We start from the raw sequence: 6,375 nt of genomic DNA, 5'->3' as shown, positions 1-6,375 counted from the left end.
TTTTTTTTTTTTTTTTTTTGAATAATAAACTCTATTCTACTCCACTACTTTTGGCTTGAATGATACTCCACTACTTTTGGCTTGAATGACATGGTGGAGCAAACACCAGACACCCAAGTTACTATGTAGCTTCGCTTTTTGCATATGCCCACAAAGGCAGTGATGCTAGAGTTACTTCAGAAGTTTCCTCCCAAGGAATTTCGATCAAGACACCACGCTTCCTGAGGCGCAATGCCCTGTCTAGTTCCAAGGGAATCAACTCTTATTCTTCTTTATACCACATTTCACATTTCATTTAAAATTGTGCATTTGTCAACCCATGCCAAATTAAAAAGAAGGTCTCAACTCCAAATCAAAAGTACAAGGAACCCACAGACTTACATATGGTCCATCACCATAAAACAGGGGTCTCTTATTTTTCAAAAGAAAGTCCCATCTCAAGACACATGCTTGTTTCTTTCTTCTCAATAGGTTTTTTTATAAGTTCAAAATGGGTACCTTAATCAAAACTTTTATTTTCATACATCAAGCATCCGAATGGTCTGATCATTAGCCAAAAGACAAAGTAGGACTTCATCCTTAGCAAGCTCAAAAATAAAAAGAAAAACAAACAAAATAAAGTGAAAGAAAAAAACAAAAACTGGTTTCCCTCCCCCACACTTAAGTCATGCAATGTCCTCAATGCATGGAAAAAAATTAAAAGCAAAGACAATGCAAGGGGGTCATACCTGATTAAAAGTTAGTCATCAGTGTAAAGAGGTTCATGGAGATCCATGACCTCTTCACTACTAGTATTAGGAAACTCGAGGAATGGCTTCAAACGCTGACCATTAACCTTCGAAATTACCCCTGTTCCTGGATTCAAAATCTCCACAGCCCCATGGGGATATACATTATGAACAATAAATGGGCCATCCCATCGGGATCTAAGTTTACCAGGAAAAAGATGCAATCGAGAGTTGTACAATAAGACCTTATCACCAATTGCAAAAGATTTACGCAGAATATGTTTATCATGGAAAGCTTTGGTCTTTTCCTTGTAAATTCTAGAACTTTCATAGGCTTCATTCCTAAGTTCCTCCAACTCAGATAGTTGGAGCCTACGATGAATTCCCGCATCAGACAAATCAAAGTTAAGCTTCTTAATGGCCCAAAAGGCCTTATGCTCCAACTCAACTGGTAAGTGACAAGCTTTTCCATACACCAAACGGTAGGGAGACTGACCAAGGTCGGTCTTGAATGCAGTCCGATGGGCCCACAAGGCATCAATGAGCCTAAGGGACCAATCCTTACGGTTGGGATTAACAGTTTTCTCCAAGATTTGTTTGATCTGCCTATTAGACACCTCCACTTGGCCACTAGTTTGGGGGTGATAAGGGGTAGATAACTTATGGGTGATCCCATACTTTTTCATTAAGGCCTCAAAAGGCCGATTACAAAAATGAGTACCCCTATCACTAATTATTGCACGTGGTGCACCAAAGCGGGAAAAAATGTTCTCTTTGAGAAACTGGACCACCACTTTGTGGTCATTAGTTTTACAAGGTATGGCCTCTATCCATTTAGAAACATAATCAACGGCCAAAAGTATGTACAAATTCCCAAAGGAATTAGGGAATGGTCCCATAAAATCGATGCCCCAAACATTAAAGATCTCAACTACCAAAATAGGGTTGAGGGGCATCATGTTCCTTTTATTGATACGGCCAAAAGACTGGCAGGCGGGGCAAGCCTTGCAAAAATCAAAAGTATCTCTAAAAAGAGTGGGCCAATAAAATCCGCATTGGAGAACCTTTGCGGCAGTCTTCTTAGGTCCAAAGTGTCCACCACATGCATGATCATGACAAAAAGAGAGAATGGAATGTTGTTCATGATCAGGAACACATCGTCGGATAATCTGATCCGGACATATCTTAAACAAATAAGGATCATCCCAGAAAAAATGCTTAACTTGGGAATGAAACCTATACTTATCTTGGGTGGACCAGTGATCCGGAGTCACACCTGAAACTAAGAAGTTGACAATGTCAGCAAACCATGGTTCACTAGACATTGCAAATAATTGTTCATCTGGAAAGTTCTCGTTGACTGGAGAATCAACAGTCAAGGAATTGGGAAGCCGGGATAAATGGTCTGCAACTAGGTTTTCAACTCCTTTCTTATCCCTAATTTCTAAATCAAACTCCTGCAAAAGTAAAACCCAACTAATGAGATGGGCTTTGGTATCCTTCTTCTGAACTAGGTATCTGAGAGCAGAATGATCAGTATACACCACCACATGTGAACCAACTAAGTAAGACCGAAACTTTTCTAATGCAAACACAACAGCTAAAAATTCTTTTTCAGTGGTTGTATAATTGAGTTGTGCATCATTTAAGGTCCTACTAGCATAGTAAATGACAGTGGGTAACTTATTAATCCTTTGACCTAAAACTGCTCCTATGGCAAAATCTGAAGCATCACACATCAGTTCAAAAGGTTCAGTCCAAACAGGTGGTTGAACAATGGGTGCATTGGTCAACTCCTTCTTAAGTTGCTTGAAGGATTCTAGGCACTCTTTGGAAAACTCAAAAGTCTGATCTTTGACAAGTAATGAGGTGAGAGGTCGGGCTAACTGACTAAAGTTCTTAATAAACCTTCTATAGAAGCCTGCATGCCCTAGAAAAGACCGGACATCCTTAACAGATTGAGGAGGTGGTAAATTATCAATTAAATCCACTTTGGCTCTATCTACCTTAATTCCCTCCTTGGATATTACATGGCCTAAAACAATACCAGATTTAACCATAAAATGACATTTCTCCCAATTCAAAACCAAATTCTTAGATATGCACCTTTTCAAAACTAGGGAAAGATGATGAAGACATTCAGAATAGGAATTCCCATGAATTGAAAAGTCATCCATAAATACTTCTAAGAATTTTTCGACCATGTCAGAAAAAATGCTCATCATGCATCGTTGGAACGTAGCAGGGGCATTGCAAAGCCCAAAGGGCATACGCCTGTAAGCAAATGTTCCATATGGGCATGTAAAAGTGGTCTTATGTTGGTCCTCTAAAGCAATTGGGATTTGGTTATAGCCGGAATATCCATCAAGAAAGCAATAGTATTCATGTCCAGCTAACCTCTCTAACATCTGGTCAATGAATGGCAATGGGAAGTGGTCCTTCCAGGTTGCCGCATTTAACTTCCTGTAGTCAATGCACACACGCCATCCTGTTTGGACACGGGTAGGGATCAACTCATTATTGGCATTAGGAACTACAGTCACACCAGACTTCTTAGGCACTACGTGAACTGGGCTTACCCATTGGCTGTCAGAAATAGGATAAATTATTCCATGATCCAAGCACTTTAGGATCTCTTTCTTAATAGCTTCCATCATCACTGGGTTAGCTCTTCTTTGGGGTTCCGTGGATGGTTTGGAATCCTCCATAAGATGTATATGATGTTGCACAATAGAAGGGCTTATACCCTTGATATCAGCCATGGTCCAACCTAGGGCTTCCTTATTATCTTTTAACACTTTAAGTAACTCCTCTTCCTGGCTAGAAGTCAAATTTGAAGAAATTATTACAGGAAGAGTCTGGTCAGGCCCTAGGAAAGCATATCTCAAATTAGATGGCAACTCCTTAAGATCTAGCTTAGGGGGCTCAACTATGGAAGGTTTGGGAATGGAATTGGAAAGGGGTCCTAAGGGCTCCACAAGTGTGTGAAGACTCAAGACTTCAGAAAAGAAATTTTCACTATCATCATCCAACTCATCCATACACTCTTGGAATTCTGAATCAAAATCAATATCAAAGTTGGTAACTAAATCATCAGAAAAATCCAGAAAATCCTCAAGCATATTGATCTCTTCTTCCATATGTGGTTGCTTGCCAATCCTAAACATGTTAAACTCAACAGTTTGGTTACCAAAAGATAATCTTAGGAAACCATTCCGGCAATTGATTAATGCATTACTGGTAGCCAAGAATGGTCTTCCTAGAATTATTGGGATCTCATCCTTGGTTGAGAAGGGCTTAGTATCTAACACAATGAAATCAACAGGGAAAATAAATTCCCCCACCTTTAGTAAGACATCCTCAACCATCCCTTTAGGAATCTTAACAGACCTATCTGCCAACTGAAGAGTAGTTCCAGTGGCTTTCAATTCTCCTAATCCTAGTTGCTTGTACACATGGTAAGGTAAAAGATTCACACTTGCGCCAAGGTCAAGTAAGGCATGCTCAATATAGGTGTTGCCTATGACACAAGATATGGTAGGGCTCCCTGGATCCTTATACTTGGCTGCTATAGGCTGAGTAATTATGGAACTAATGTTACCTGCCAAGAACGCCTTTTTGGGCACACTAGTGATACGTTTGTGAGTACACAAATCTTTCAGTACCTTTGCATAGGCGGGGATCTGGGATATGGCATCCAAAAGAGGGATGTTTACTTCTACCTTTTTGAAGACTTCTAAAATTTTGTCCATGGAAGCAGTCTTCTTTTTGTTTACCAAGCGATTAGGAAATGGGACAGGATGAACATAAGGACTGTTAGGGATTTGCCCCTGTTCAGAAGAATCATTTTTGGTTTCCTCAACCAAATCATCTTTAGTTTCAGAAAAATCTTTAGGTTCATCAGACGAACCTGGAACAAGAGGCACATTTGTGTCCTCAACTGAAGAAGAGTTAACAGGAGTAATAGATGGGGAAGATTTAGGAACGCTCTGTAGGTACTCTCTACCACTCCTAAGGGCATAAACAACATTACATTGGTTAGAGGGCCCTTGTTGAGTCTGACCTTGTACTATATTCAGTGGTGCATTAGTTGGTCCTTGTGAACTAACAGGCTGATGATGCCTAGGGTTAGGCTCTGGTTGACTGGGTAAAGTTCCCTTCTCCCTCTCACGCATAATTGAGACAACTTGGGTAAGTTCTCTCGTAAGATTTTGATGGCTTGTCATGAGGAGGGCCATATTTTTTTCCAAGTCACTTATTCTACTTGCCTCTCCAGTGTTGGTAAACCCAGGGGGTTGCTGATAAGATGATAGAAGAGGGGCCCTAGGAAAACTCGCCTGAGGTCCTACATTTGACCTAGGAAAAGTATTTTGAGAAAAAGATTGTTGTGCAAAGGGAGGCCTTTGGGGTCCAGGTTGACCTTGATTATAGAAATTGGAAGGTCCTGCTTGGTTGCCCTGATTCCAAGAGAAATTTGGGTGATTTCTCCATCCTGGATTGTAGGTGTTACTATATGGATTATTCTGGTATAAGGCATTAACACTATCATTAGAAGTGCCCCCAGAGGTGTTGGGGCATTCTTCTATGACATGTCCAGGGGATTGGCACCAAGCACAAATCTTAACCAAATTGACTGATGATGGCTCTCTAGGAACAATAGCCTCAATCCTCTTGATTAGGCTATCCAAATGGGCTTCCTTGGCTACTATCCCATCCACAAAATATCCTTTTCCTCCTATGGTTCTTTCACTCTCTTGGGTTGATTCCCACTCACGGGTTTTGTCAGCTAAGTCAAGTAAGAATTCCCATGCCTTTCCTTCATCTGTAAAGGATGTGAATCCCTCAGGGCACATAGACTCTATCATTTGTTTAGTTGGGTAATCAATACCCTCATAAATTATTTGACATAAATGCCATAGGTCTAGGCCATGGTGAGGGCATTCTTGGAGTAGATCCTTGAATCTCTCCATAAGTTTGGAAAATGACTCACTAGGCTTTTGCCTAAACTGAAGGATATCACTTCTAAGCTTATTGGTCTTGTGAGTTGGGAAAAACTTCTTAAGGAAGACAACTGTGAACTGTTCCCATGAGGTTATGGAATTTGTGGGTAACCCATACAACCACTTCTTAGCTTGGTCTTTCAATGCAAAAGTGATAAACCTAAGCTTAACAGCATCATCAGAAAGCTGTTGGATCTTAATTAGAACACATACCTCTTCAAATTCCCTTAGAAATAGGTATGCATCCTCAGAGGTCAACCCATGGAAGTGGGGCAACATAGTGATGTATTGAGATTTGAGTTCAAAATTATTGCCCTGGGCTTGTGGTAGAACTATGCAAGAAGGTTGGGTTGTTCTAGCATGGTAGAACCTATCTTTCAGAGATTTAGGTGAAGGGTTTTGCTGTTGGTCTCCCATATTGAAGGGTTTTAAAGAGAGCAAACGTATAGGGTCACTACTTGTTGGATCTCTTCTTTCTAACCGATTCTTAGTATTACGTACCCACTTAACACTCATGCAACAGAAAACTACCCACAACTAAAGTAAGACAAGCACAAAAGAATGGATAGCAAAACTTTTTTTTATTTTTTTTTGATTTTTTTTTGAATTTTTTGATTTTTTTTTTTTTTTTTTTTGGTTTTTTGGGA

General features: G+C 40.1%; 1 non-coding gene across 1 annotated transcript; it reads left to right on the top strand.

The window, feature by feature from the left end:
• The first annotated feature begins 5,651 nt into the window (after positions 1 to 5,651).
• On the top strand, positions 5,652 to 5,758 carry LOC122069814. The gene has a single exon (XR_006137545.1). It is a non-coding gene; the product is annotated as a small nucleolar RNA R71 (small nucleolar RNA).
• The last annotated feature ends 617 nt before the right edge of the window (positions 5,759 to 6,375 follow it).

The sequence above is a fragment of the Macadamia integrifolia genome, unplaced genomic scaffold, assembly GCF_013358625.1.
Source record: "Macadamia integrifolia cultivar HAES 741 unplaced genomic scaffold, SCU_Mint_v3 scaffold721, whole genome shotgun sequence".
Lineage (NCBI taxonomy): Eukaryota > Viridiplantae > Streptophyta > Magnoliopsida > Proteales > Proteaceae > Macadamia > Macadamia integrifolia.
The sequence above is the reverse complement of the archived record's forward strand: the minus strand, read 5'-3'. Positions and strand labels throughout refer to the sequence as shown.